At 40.0% G+C, this 15,330-nt stretch overlaps 1 protein-coding gene across 1 annotated transcript in view; it reads left to right on the forward strand.

The window, feature by feature from the left end:
- The first annotated feature begins 1,257 nt into the window (after positions 1-1,257).
- The window catches only part of ndrg2 (NDRG family member 2), a 59,010-nt gene continuing 44,937 nt past the window's right edge, over positions 1,258-15,330 (forward strand). The window contains exon 1 of the mRNA XM_067447599.1: positions 1,258-1,682. The gene's annotated coding sequence lies outside the window, so the exon portion shown is untranslated. The remainder of the gene's footprint in view (positions 1,683-15,330) is intronic.

Genomic DNA, 15,330 nt, shown 5'->3' on the forward strand with positions numbered 1-15,330 from the left:
AGAAACATCTCAAGAACCTGAGATGCCAGGCCGGTTTAAGGGGGTGTTGGACACTTTTCTAAACTGGTTTTAGCTGGTCTTACATGCTGGTTTTAGGGGGTTTGGGGGAAACCAAAATCACAATTAAAAACTATGATTAGTGCAACTATTCTATAAAACACAATGGAAACATTCATGGAAAAGTCACCCAAGTCATTTCTCTTTCTTACTTCGTTGAGGGCCTATAACAACATTTTTGGGAATTCACTGCAGATTAAATACCAATTAAATTGGACCTAAACTCTAAATTGGATTGCTTGACGTTCAAGTCTGTAATTGTTCTTGATGATAAACTCTCTATAACCATTCAATATGGCCATTATCAAATACTCAATGCAGGAACCATAAAAAATGTATTTTAAAAATCACTTTTTTTTTTGTACCGTGCAAAACACGCTTTATCCCTAATAAATTGGCAAAACAAAAACAAAAAATAGGCAGTTACATCACATTTTTTAAATTAAGAGATTAAAAGTTTAAGTTAGCAGAACTGGTGGATTTTGATTTGTACTTATTGCTCGTAACTTTGTGTAACTTTTCTATGCTATAGTTAATAATTGCAAGAAATGTTATTTTTAAGGCTGAGTACAACTTAGAAAGAGCTTTAAAATATGGACCTTCTTGAATTATTGACTAAACAATCCCCCATAACCAAACCATTTTTTTTTCTACTGAACTCAAAAAATACTCATAAAACCAAAATATTTGGACAAATCTTGTTATTCATTGAGAATCGATGATGTCTTTATAGACCTCTGGCGAAGTTAGAAAGTCAAATGGGTGACTTTTCCATCAATGCGTCCAGTATGATTTATAGAATAGTTGCACTGTTCACAGTTGGCTTGTAATTGTGATTTTGGTCTTCTACAAAAACCATCGTCTTAATTGAGAATTTCCTCCATCAACATCTACAGGACTGCCCGAAGCGCGCGTTTATGTGGAGGAGGGTGACGCGCGTTCCCCTTTTCATTCGTTTTCCCAAATCATTCGTCGACCCAATTTGCATATCATATACATTTCTGGAAGAAATGAGAGATTGGTGTATTTATATCTTCTGACGCACCCCAAATCACACGAAGCTCTTGCCTAAGACTTGCAGCGCAGCTGTAACCAGAACCTTGGAATGCGAACGCGTTTTGTTCCACCAGGCGCTTCAACAACGGGCGCGAACCATTGCCAAAAACAGGGGGGGACGCTTTTCCACAACGGGGCTTCTTTGACATTCCGCGTCCGAGTGTCGATATGTTGGAGGGCTGGTTACAGCAATAGCGTTTCATAACACACACACGCCATATAGCTGTCCTCAAACACCTCAGCACTGACGACCCGAGCTCGATGGGTAACTTCGCGCTCCCCCATCCATAACTCAACTCGACTTATTTGATTGACGGCTCCATATTTTTTGTACTGTGGCTTGAGAAAGGACAAAAACGGGGTAATACAGAGCGAGGAAAAGAGGGAGAGAAAATAACAAACGCTGCTGGAAAGAAAGTGAGAGCTAAAGAGCACTGGGAGACACCCAGGGTCAAGACCGTGACAGATACACATTTATTTCCAAGACAAAGGAGTGTCGTTTTTTTGTGCTTATTTTTGTATTTTAGGGAAATTTGGCACACCGACATCAATATTATTTTACAGTAGAGGTAAGTGCAATTTCTTAAGAGAAACGCCGCATCTTTGTAACAGCCTGGCTAATTTCTGTATGCCATTATACTGTTAATGTTTTTAAATGTATGCAACAATGTGTCGCGCGTAACGAACGGTCACGAATTGTTATGCACAATGGGATAAAATGTAAATATTCATTAAGGGCTGATCGTGCCTTTTTTAACGACACATGAAACGTGACCCTAATTTTTTCCAGCGGCTGGAAACTTGTAAACACAAAGCTGCGTTAAAATCAGCTCGCTTGATATGAACCATGCCTGCATAACCTTAAGATTGCACGCATTACTGGAACCAACTCACATTTCCCCCAAGAGTGTTTTAGTGGCTTTATGGGTGAACGTGTCAGTTTGCTTATGGGTTGATTGAGGATGGTCTTTGTTCATGCATTTGCGCTGGAGAGATGCATACTGTTGATGGGAACTTGAATATCAGAAGGAAAACATAGGCTCACGCCGTGGGCTTCTCTGCGGTTCTGCAGAGTCTGCTCACTCACGCGCCGTGGCTGTGGAGAATGTGTGTCAATGTCAAAGGGAGGTGTGTCGCGGACGCAGACAAACCCGCAAAGGCCTTTTCCAGCCACGACTACACACACAAACACACACAAACACCGTGTGCTGGACTCCCTGAGTACACTAAAGCTGTTTATCTGACTGCCGTGTCCGCTGGCGCTTTATCTGGGGTCTTCAGTGACTCATACAACATTTAAAGTGATAGTTCACCCCAAAAATACTGTACAACTCCAGTTTTTTCCCCTTTTACATAACGAAGAATTTTACGTAATGTTAACACTACATTTTCCATACTACAAAATGGGCAGCATCATTATGGAAGCTTGTTTCTGCAATATATATATATATATATATATATATATATATATATATATATATATATATATATATATATATATATATATATATATATATATATATATATATATAATTGCAACTTATTCAGACTTATTCATAAACTTGCAATTGTGAGAAAAAATTAAAATATCAGAATTGGACATTATTTCTCAGAACTGCGAGTTTATATTAATTGTGAGAAAAGAACACATCATTGTGAGGTATAAACTCACAATTGCGGAAAAAGTCTGCATCGCGAGTTTTAAATGTCTGAATGGCAAGCTTTTTTGCATTTCTGACTTTATTTCTCGCAATTGAACGTTTATATCTTACAATTCAAAAAACAAAAAGTCAGAATTGCGAGAATTACAGTCCGAATTACGATATATAAACTCACAACTGTGATTTTAAGCTATATCACATATTTCTGACTTTATAATTCGCAATTCAGACTTTATAACTCACAATTTGAACTTTCCGCAACTGCAAGTTTATATCTCACAATTTTAAGTAGAAAACAAAAAGTCTGAATTGCGAGAATTACAGTTTGAATTATGAGATATAAACTCACAATTGTGATAAAGTCCGAATTCGCAGTTTAGGCTATATCACGAAATTCAGACTTTATAACTCACAATTCAGACTTTATGACTCACAATTCGGACTTTATAACTCACAATTCAGACTTTATGATCAATTCTAACTTTATTATGCACAATTTGAACTTTATGACTCACAATTCGGACCTTATGACTCACAATTCAGACTTTATGACTCACAATTCGGACCTTATGACTCACAATTCAGACTTTATGACTCACAATTCGGACTTTATGACTCACAATTCAGACTTTATGACTCACAATTCGGACTTTATGACTCACAATTCGGACTTTATGATCAATTCTAACTTTATTATTCGCAATTTGAACTTTATAACTCACAATTCAGACTTTATGATCAATTCTAACTTTATTATGCACAATTTGAACTTTATGACTCACAATTCGGACCTTATGACTCACAATTCAGACTTTATGACTCACAATTCGGACCTTATGACTCACAATTCAGACTTTATAACTCACAATTCAGACTTTATGACTCACAATTTGAACTTTATAACTCACAATTCAGACTTTATGATCAATTCTAACTTTATTATGCACAATTTGAACTTTATGACTCACAATTCGGACCTTATGACTCACAATTCAGACTTTATGACTCACAATTCGGACCTTATGACTCACAATTCAGACTTTATGACTCACAATTCGGACTTTATGACTCACAATTCAGACTTTATGACTCACAATTCGGACTTTATGACTCACAATTCGGACTTTATGATCAATTCTAACTTTATTATTCGCAATTTGAACTTTATAACTCACAATTCAGACTTTATGATCAATTCTAACTTTATTATGCACAATTTGAACTTTATGACTCACAATTCGGACCTTATGACTCACAATTCAGACTTTATGACTCACAATTCGGACCTTATGACTCACAATTCAGACTTTATGACTCACAATTCAGACTTTATGACTCACAATTCGGACCTTATGACTCACAATTCAGACTTTATGACTCACAATTCGGACTTTATGACTCACAATTCGGACTTTATGACTCACAATTCGGACCTTATGACCCACAATTCGGACGTTATGATCAATTCTAACTTTATTATTCGCAATTTGAACTTTATGACTCCCAATTCAGACTTTATGACTCCCAATTCGGACTTTATGACTCACAATTCAGACTTTATGACTCTCAATTCAGACTTTATGATCAATTCTAACTTTATTTTTTCGCAATTTGAACTTTATGACTCACAATTCGGACCTTATGACTCACAATTCGGACTTTATGACTCACAATTCGGACTTTATGATCAATTCTAACTTTATTATTCGCAATTTGAACTTTATGACTCACAATTCGGACTTTATGACTCCCAATTCAGACTTTATGACTCCCAATTCAGACTTTATGATCAATTCTAACTTTATTATTCGCAATTTGAACTTTATGACTCACAATTCGGACTTTATGACTCACAATTCAGACTTTATGACTCACAATTCAGACTTTATGATCAATTCTAACTTTATTATTCGCAATTTGAACTTTATGACTCACAATTCGGACTTTATGACTCCCAATTCAGACTTTATGACTCCCAATTCAGACTTTATGATCAATTCTAACTTTATTATTCGCAATTTGAACTTTATGACTCACAATTCGGACCTTATGACTCACAATTCGGACTTTATGACTCACAATTCGGACTTTATGACTCAGTAATCGATCTTTCTGCAATTGCGAGTTTATATCTTGCAATTCTGATAACTTTTCTAAGAATTGTAAGATATAAAAAGTAAAAATTTTGACTTTATAATTCGCAATTCTGACTCTTTTTTTTTTCTTCGCAATAGCGAGTTTCTATCACGACATTCTGACTTTATAACTCGCAATTATGAGTTAATATCTCGCAATTTGGACTTTATTTCTCGCAATTGTGAAATAAAACGTTGCAATTATCTTTAAACTGTTATATTCCGTGGCTTAAACAAGCTTACATCATTCACACTGACGAGCTCCAAAAATAGCCAACCAATGATGTTCTGAGGAAGTTACACGGACGCTGCTTTGAAAGAGTCAGACCTGTAAAGAGCGCTCGATAAATAAAGATGACTTGATTTGATGTGAAAGTTTGGCTGATGTTCTATTCAGTTCTGAAAATCTTATTTCTGAACGTTTTTTAGAATGTTTTTTTTTTTTCTTGGTTATGCGAACCAATGTTAAGATGTATCATATGGCGAAGGTCCATTCAATGAGTTCAAACAACCCAATTTCTGGGTTTGTCCATTTTCAACCCAACTTGGGTTGTTTTTAACCCAGCATTTTTTGGGTGTGGGGACATTAATTCTGAATGTTTTCTGAACCATCTGTAACAAAGTTTTTTTTTTTAAATAACAGAAATGTTTCCAAAAAATAAAATTAAAAAAAAAACATTCTATGAACATTGTATAAATAGCATTTTTGTGCTAAAGCTTTCACTCTAAACAATGCTGGGTTAAAAACAACCCAAGTTGGGTTGGAAATGGACAAACCCAGAAATTGGGTTGTTTGAATGGGTCCATTTACTAGGGATTAAACAACCCAATTTCTGGGTTTGTCCATTTCCAACCCAACTTGCATTTTTTAGAGTGTTGATGATGTTATTAAAGACCAGATAGCGTTGAGCGGTTATTTCCATTAGCGTTACCGGAGGAAAGTGTGTCCATAACTTTGAGGGGACGTTCTGAGAAGAGATATAATTAGTCCATATAGTCGTCTGAAGCCATGTGAGTTGACACATGATGTGCACTTGTAGTCCTCCACATGTTCCTGTTGTTATGCTGAATGTTTAGTCAGAGTTTGTCTGATCTTTGGTCAGAAACATACCCGTGTTTAGTTTAGTTTTCTCTCGTCCTGTGATTTGATTGGTCTGAGCTCCAGACAGGCTGTCAGGTTGTTTGTTGATCCAGCTGATTGTCAATGTCACACACTCCTTCTGCTGCCATAATGTTTACATAATAACTTGCTCCGCCTCTGAATGATTTTTCTTTTCAGCGGATGGCATCAATCGCTCTTATTTTGCCTCCCTCCCCCTCCGCCAAGCGCTCCTAAAGATCAACATTCGGAGGGCAGCAGTTAGGCTGGTAAAGCTGGAAGGGCTCATGTAGGTTTTACATTGACTTTTAGATCATTTAGTCAGGTCCTCACACACTTTTGTGGTGCTTTCTTGTCTTATTTGTAGCTTGACGGCGTGACTCATCTCCATCTCCGTTCACGCTCTGACAGGATTAGGGGTAGTCAGTGACATAATTATATTTTTAGATGAACTGTCCCTTTAAAGGCCCCGTTCGTCCCCTAATGTGTTGCTGTGAGAGCAGCTGGTCTTTGGGCTTGTAAGGTAAAGAGAGCTTCAGCTCCTCCTTCATGAGCTCTGTGGAGGATCATCACAGCACGTGTATGTGAGTGTGTGTGTGTAGTCTCTGACTAAAGGCCACACACACACAACATCATTAGCTTTGAGGAGAAGCAGAGATGTGTTTAGACTGACTCAGATGAGTAATGACAGGAGGGAAGACATCCGTCTGTTAGGAAACTTTCATCCATCCATCCATCTATCCATCGATCGATTGATTAGTCGTTTGTTCAGTCGTTCTGTCTGTCTGTCGTTCTTTTAATTAGAAGCAGAGACTAACTCAGCTGAGTAATGACAGGAGGGAAGACTTTCATCTATCTATCCGTCGATTGAACGATTGGACGTTTGTTCTGTCTGTCTTTCACACGGTGCATTTACTTTAAAGAAGGACTGAACGACGGACAGAACAATGGAGGGTTGGACAGACGGATGTTTCATTATATAATTATGTCTGCCTGTCATTTGTTTGTTCATTCTGTCTGTCCATCCATTATTCGTTTCATTTTATCAATCTATCTGCCTGTCATTAGTTTGTTCATTCTATAGTTCTGTCTGTCTGTCTGTCTGTCTGTCTGTCTGTCTGTCTGTCTGTCTGTCGTTTGTTTGTTCATTTTGCCTGTCTGTCCATCCATCATTTGTTTGTTCATTCTGTCCTTCTGTCTGTCTGTCTGTCCATCCATCATTTGTTTGTTCATTCTGTCCTTCTGTCTGTCTGTCTGTCTGTCGTTTGTTTGTTCATTTTGTCTGTCTGTCTGTCTGTCTGTCTGTCTGTCTGTCTGTCTGTCTGTCTGTCTGTCGTTTGTTTGTTCATTTTGTCTGTCTGTCCATCCATCATTTGTTTGTTCATTCTATCATTCTGTCCTTCTGTCTGTCTGTCTGTCGTTTGTTTGTTCATTTTGTCTGTCTGTCTGTCCATCCATAATTTGTTTGTTCATTCTATCATTCTGTCCTTCTGTCTGTCTGTCTGTCTGTCTGTCGTTTGTTTGTTCATTTTGTCTGTCTGTCCATCCATCATTTGTTTGTTCATTCTATCATTCTGTCCTTCTGTCTGTCCTTCTGTCTGTCTGTCTGTCTGTCGTTTGTTTGTTCATTTTGCCTGTCTGTCTGTCTGTCTATCTGTCTGTCTCTCGTTTGTTTTTTTCATTTTGTCTGTCTGTCCATCCATCATTTGTTTGTTCATTCTATCATTCTGTCCTTCTGTCTGTCTGTCTGTCTGTCTGTCGTTTGTTTGTTCATTTTGTCTGTCTGTCCATCCATCATTTGTTTGTTCATTCTATCATTCTGTCCTTCTGTCTGTCCTTCTGTCTGTCTGTCTGTCTGTCTGTCGTTTGTTTGTTCATTTTGCCTGTCTGTCTGTCTGTCTATCTGTCTGTCTCTCGTTTGTTTTTTTCATTTTGTCTGTCTGTCCATCCATCATTTGTTTGTTCATTCTATCATTCTGTCCTTCTGTCTGTCCTTCTGTCTGTCTGTCGTTTGTTTGTTCATTTTGTCTGTCTGTCCATCCATCATTAGTTTGTTCATTCTATCATTCTGTCTGTCTGTCGTTTGTTTGTTCATTTTGTCCATCTGTCCAGCCATCATTCGTTTCTTCATTCTATCATTCTGTCTGTCGTTTGTTCATTATGTCTGTCAGTATGTCCATCCACCTGTTGTTCATTTGTTAATTCTGTCTGTCCATCCATCCATCATTCGTTTGTTCATTCTATCATTCTGTCTATCTGTTGTCCAGTTGTCCATTCTATTTGTCTGTCTGCCTGTCATTCGTTTGTTCATTCTATCATTCTGTCTGTCCATATGTTCAGTCGCTCTATCTCTTGAACATAAGTGCACCGTGTGTAAGTCAGTTGATGTCTGTCTGTTCGTCCATTCATCTATCTCTCATTCCTTTGTTCAGTCTATCATTCTGTCTTTCCGTCCATCCATCTGTTGTTCGTTTGTTCATCTATCCTTCTGTCTGTCCATTTGTTCAGTCTCTCTATCTCTTGAGCATAAGTCTACCGTGTGCAAGTCAGTTGACATGGCGGTGTAGTGTATTATTCCCAGGTGACGTGTCATCCATCCATTTATTTGTCTGTCTGTCACTCGACTGTTCATTCTATCATTCTGTCTGTCCATTTGTTCTGTCTCTCTATCTCTGGTAAGTCCCTTGATGTGCGGTGTAAGACTGGTCCTGTCGCTGCAGTGATGAGGACAGTGAGACTGAAGAGTCAGAGCGTCTCCACCAGACTGCAGGTCACTGCGACTCGTGTGTGTGTGTGTGTGTGTGTGTGTGGATCTGCTCCTGACGGCACAGAGCTCTCTCTGTTCTCCGCATCCTCCTAACATTGAGCTCCAGCTATTTTTGCTCTCTGTGGGTTTCTCTCCCCATTCATTCACTCACCTCGCTCTGACCTCTGTAGTGTGTGTACATCTGAAAGATAAATACTGGTACGGGGGTGGATTTCAATCTAGATGTGTAAGACGAGAATCTCACGTGTAGTGGGATTAAGCTGATATTATGGCTGGGAAATGCCATGGTATATTTGCAATTTATTATAAAATTGAGAACATTGTATATATCTCAATAATTGTAACGCCCTTGGCCTATATATCATGCCATTGGACTAGTTTTGTGATCCTTCCTTTTGATTTGTGATTCGTGACTTCAGGATTTTTAAGTCTAAGGGTGCGTTCACACTTGTAGTTCAGTTAGTTTGGTTCGCTTGGTCATGACCAAAAAACAAAAACAAAACATATAGTCCTGGTCCGCTTAGCGTTCACACGGGCATTTTTAACACCGACCCTAAAGTTACAGAACCAAAGGCACAGGGAGACGCTCACAACCTGATTGGTCGTCTTATATGACGTAGGAGCTTGTTTACCAAACATTCAAAACAACGCTGTGTGCAGATTAAACGCCGTCATTTACGCGTGTACATACGGCATTATTTTTACCCGCTGAGAACTCATGAAGAGCTCATGAAATGTTCAAAACATTCAAAACAGCAGCAGGATTCCCTCCGTTGTGCAGAAAAGAGACGGCCGTTCTGTCGTCTGTACCTGCTCATAATGGGCAACACAGGAACTTTGATGAGAAGAACCAGGTCTGCTTTTTGTGTGTTTTTTCTAGCATTTTCGAAACATGCTCGTCAGACCAAATATTGATGAGGCACTTCCTCGTCGCTCCACATTTGCCCTCTAATGTTAAAGTTACTCATTTTGGATACACCGATCTTTCCGCGTCGTCAAATCAGCTGACTATGCGTCGCATCTTGTGACATTACGTCCGGTTTTTGGTCCGTTTACATGTCTTTGGTCCGTGTTGCGTTCATATATCAATCGAACCGCACCAGAGTTCGTTTGGAAGCGGACCGAGACTCCTCTTTTTAGCGCTCTCGGTCCGCTTGTTTGGTGCGCACCAGGGTTCGGATGGCAGCGTTCACATGTGTTCAAATGAACCGCACTAAACGAGCAACCGCACCAGGACACGTGTGACAAGTGTGAACGCACCCTAAGTTGTTTTAATAGCATATCGTTTATAAACTCAAGGAGCAGACATAGAGTTAGATTTGGTTTCATTAGTTTACACATTTCAAACTCCTCCTTTTAATAAATCAACTCAGCAATTCAATCATTTGTTTGCGTCACCATTCATAAAGTGCACAGAAGTCTCAACGTGGCATAATTTTGTACATTACATTTACATTTACATTTATGCATTTGGCAGACGCTTTTATCCAAAACGACTTAAATTACATTCAAGGTACACATTTTACATTATTGTCAATTCTTTGACAATTAAAACATTAATTTTCATAAAACATGTTTGTATAATGTTTTACTTAACCAGGGGGACTGGCAAACTTCCAAAGATTTCTTAAAATGATTGAATTATATTACATAAAACATAAAATATACAATAAAATGAATAAAAATTGTATGAAATGCTAAAAATATTAACCTTAAATCTTTTACAATTACAAATTGTTTAATTAACTATAAACTCTCCACGTTTCTGTTAATAAAAAGAAGTTTGAAACCAAGCTGCTTATTTTTAATTATGAACACTTTATTGTTACCATATTTGACTATATTTTGTTACAATTACTTTTTAGTTATAATAGACCCGTTTTAAACCAATTCAGAGCAAATATAAATATTGAGGCTATATTGATTATTAGGTGTGTTTCAGCCCTAGTTGTGAAAACAGGCCATTGTCACACAGGCGTGTTGTAACCGGTCGTTTATCACAGAATAACCTTTTTGCCATACGCATATGATCAGACTCCATCCACATGTTGCTTTTGGCTATAGAGTAGTTTCTGTGAAAGTATTATAGAACAAAATTTGAATACAAAATTAGAATGAAAACACCTTCTTGTCTCGTCTTGTCTCTTGAGCTAAACACTGAATGATATCATGTTATGAAACATTGAAGTGCTGCAGAATTGTGGGTAAACCGAGAGGATTTACATAAGCGAAGGGTTTGAGGCGTATAAGTGATGTCACGTCCTTATGGCTCTGGTCATGGATTACATCTGCATAATAAGATCTGGAGGGGGTTTGTGTGTCGCTTCCAAATGGTGACGAGCCTCCAGCGTGAAGGTCGTTCCAGGAATGTGTGTGTGTGTGTGTGTGTGTGTGTGTGTGTGTGTGTGTGTGTGTGTGTTGGAGAGAGAACATCTTGTCTTTCAGTGATGTGGCTCTTTAATGATGCACATCAGTTACGCAAGGACACTTAATCAGGTCGAATGTTTGATTCTCTTTAATGAACCGAGTCTCTGTGCTTTACTGAAAGTTAACAAGAACACACTGAGCCGTAATGACGGAGAACTGGAGAAACATTTGAGGAAATGTAGGCCGCTGAGATTCACAACGAACGTCAAGAGAGAGATTCCTTCATACTGCTGTATAAAAGACATGAGAGTGTAAAGTAAAGAACAGAGATGCCAGGAAATTGGATGGATGGATGGATGGTTGATGGACCGATAGATGATTGATAGATAATGGATGGACAGATGGACCGATGGATGGATAGATGGATGGATGGACCAATAGATGATTGATAGATAATAGATGGATAGACCAATATATGATGGATGGATGGATGGATGGATGGATGACAGATAGAGGATGGATGGATAGATGGACTGATAGATGATCGATAGATAATGGATGGATGGACCAATAGATGATGGATGGATGGATGGATAGATGGACTGATAGTTGATCGATAGATAATGGATGGATAGATGATGGATGGATGGACGGATAGATAATAATAATTCGTTACATTGATATACCGCTTTTCTAGGCACTCAAAGCGCTTTACATTGAAGGGGGAATCTCCTCAGCCACCACCAATGTGCAGCACCACCTGGATGATGCGACGGCAGCCATATTGCGCCAGAACGCTCACCACACACCAGCTGATTGGTGAAGAGGAGAGCGAGTGATGAAGCCAATCAGGAGATGGGGATTATTAGGAGCCCATGAGGGACAGGGACCAATGGGCAAATTCTGCCAGGATGCCGGGGTTACACCCCTACTCTTTATCGAAGGACATCCTGGTATTTATAACGACCAGAGAGAGTCGGGACCTCGGTTTAACGTCTCATCCGAAGGACGGTGCTCTTTGACAGTACAGTGTCCCCATCACTATACTGGGGCGTTAGGACCCACACAGACCAAGGGTGAGCTGGCCTCACTAACACCTCTACCAGCAGCTACCTGGTTTTCCCAGTTGGTCTCCCATCCAGGTAATGACCAGGCTCAGCCCTGCTTAGCTTCAGTGGGAAACCAGTCTTGGGCTACAGGGTGATATGGCTGCTGGCTGGATGGATGGATGGATGGATGGATGGACGGACGGACGGACGGACGGACGGATGGATAGACAGATAGATGATGGATGGATGGATGGATGAATGGACAGATAGATGATAGATGGATGTCATCCCATTCATAATCCGTAGGATTTATTTCTAAAACTCATTTGTGAGGTCAGGCACTGATGTTGGACGAGAAGGCCTGGCTCTCAGTCTCCGCTCTAATTCATCCCAAAGCTGTTCTATTGTCCAAAATGTATTGGTGAAGCATTAGGAGTTCTTTTCACTGGAACTAAGGGCCCAAGCCCAACCCCTAAAAAAACAGCCCCACACCATAATCCCCCTCCACCAAACTTGGCACAATGCAGTCAGGCAAGTCCCGTTCTCCTGGCGACCACCAAACCCAGACTCGTCTATGGGATTGTCAGACTGAAGCGTGATTGGTCACTCCAGAGAACACGTCTCACTGCTCTAGAATCCAGTGGCAGCTGCTTTACTCCACTGCATCCCACGCTTTGCATTGCTCTTGGTGATGTAAGGCTTTGATGATCTGCTCGGCCATGGAAACCCATTCCATGAAGCTCTCTCTGCTGTTCTTGAGCTCAGCTGAAGGCCACAGAAGTTTGGAGGTTTGGAGCTGTTGACTCTGCAGAAAGTTGGTGACTTCTGCGCACTGTGACCCTCAGCATGCGCTGACCCCGCTCTGGGATTTAACACTGTGTCTGAGTTGCTGTTGTTCCCAATGGCTTCCTCTTTGTTATAATCCCACTAACAGTTGAGCGTGGAATATTTAGTCGTGAGGAAATGTCAGGAATGGCCTTATTGCACAGGTGTCAGCCTATCACGGCCCCACGCTTGAGTTCACTGAGCTCCTGAGAGCGACCCATTCTTTCACTAATGTGTGTAGAAGCGTCTGCAGGCCTAGAGCTTGATTTATACACCTGTGGCCATGAAGGGACTGAACACCTGAACTCAGGGATCTGGAGGGGCGGCCCAATACTTTTGGCAATATAGTGTAGATAGATGGACAGATAAATGATAGATGGATGGACTATCTAAATGGAAGGATGGACGGACAGATAGATAGATAAACAGATAGATGTACAGACACAGATAGAGTGAGCCAGTGCTGTAATCCATCAGGGTGTTGGCTGCTCTTTCTCTGCTGAAGTGATGAATGCGGGACCATCGCTGTGGGACACACAGGAGTAAAGGATCAGGAAAACAACACTGAGCGCTTTGGCGTCTCTCCGGGTCTCCATGGCGGCTGCCACGGCTCATTCTCTTTTCTTTTGTCATCTAAACTTTCTAGAAGAACAAACACTGGGACAAAGCCCAGAGCAGACAGGCACACACACAAACACACACACCCAGATCCGCTGTGTGCGGTTGTTGTGAAAAGATTGGTTACTTTTAATGCTTTGCTTATGTCAAAATGTGTTTGTTACCAGTTCAGTCTCTCTCTCTCTCTCTCTCTCTCTCTCTCTCTCTCTCTCTCTCTCTCTCTCTCTCTCTCTCTCTCTCTCTCTCTCTCTCTCTCTCTCTCTCTCTCTCTCTCTCTCTCTGTGTGTGTTTTATTGAGCCATTGATTCCTCTGCAAGCAACACAATCACACAGGTGTCACATTTATTTATTTTTCAACACACACAGACTGCAAATAAATACTGTAATGGACAAATAAATGTAACTGATTTTGTCCCGTAGAGAAATCAATGTCTTCGATTTTGAGAGTTTATTAAGTTGTTTTTAAAAGACACAAGTGGGAGTATTTAAAGGCAAATGAAGTCTTTCCTCTTCAATCACAGAGCTGACCAGATTTCAGGACTGAAAACTAATGCTGTGTCTGATTTATGGCTTTAAATTCAGGTTATATATGTGTGTGTGTGTAGTAGCCGTAGTTAAACTGTGCTATTCGTGTCTAACGGTGTCGAGTGGCTGGCGCTGAGGGTTAGTGTTGTAGAGTAGCGTGTTTTTGAAGTTATTCACTCTTCATGTGTCTCACACACACCCTGAAATGGTGTTGATATCATGAAATGCTTTATTTTATAACATTAGGTCATCATTTAGAAATAAAAGGTGTTTTTCCTATCCTGATTTTAGCCACTAATTTGAGCGCTCTGTTTGAAGGGCCACGCCCACTACTGTGATTGGCTGCTGTGAGACTTCAGTGTAAACGCCCACTGCTGTGATTGGCTGCTGTGAGACTTCAGTGTAAACGCCCACTGCTGTGATTGGCTGCTGTGAGACTTCAGTGTAAACGCCCACTGCTGTGATTGGCTGCTGTGAGACTTCAGTGTAAACGCCCACTGCTGTGATTGGATTAAATGTTTGCATGTAAAATAGCTAGTATTACACTTGGAACGCTCTCTAAAAACTTTTAGCATATTTTTGCTATTACAGCTCTCAAGGTTAACTAATCATGAAAAGTGAATCACTAATCGTGGTTCTCGTCATTGGAACTGGATTTCTGCACACTAACGCATGCTTTCATCAAAACTAACAGTGCAAATAATCGTGGTTCTCGTCATTGGAACTGGATTTCTGCACACTAACGCATGCTTTCATCAAAACTAACAGTGCAAACACAATGTAAATAAGAGATTCGTTGATTTTAACCCTTAAAGACCGAGACAGCCGCCCGCGGCTAAAAATAACTATCGTTCCAAAATGTTTAATAACTTTTTAATCGCTGATCCAATCTGTATGCTGTAAACTGCACAGTAAAGAGGAGAATCTCCCCTTTCCATAGGTATAATATGTTTCGCGATTGATCATTCAGAGGCTCCATAGTCAGCGTGGATGCGTCATCAAAATATGCAGCATTGATTTGTCCAAGAAACACACGTGGGTTGTTCCCCTGAGCCAAACAGAATTTTTTTTTTATTAGTCCCACCCCCCTGTGCCCAGATTCGTTGAAACTTTCATCAACTCAACCAATAAACACAGTGTTTGGTCTTTTGAACCACGAATCACGTTTCTC

Source organism: Pseudorasbora parva, chromosome 1 (assembly GCF_024679245.1).
Source record: "Pseudorasbora parva isolate DD20220531a chromosome 1, ASM2467924v1, whole genome shotgun sequence".
Classification (NCBI taxonomy): Eukaryota; Metazoa; Chordata; class Actinopteri; order Cypriniformes; family Gobionidae; genus Pseudorasbora; species Pseudorasbora parva.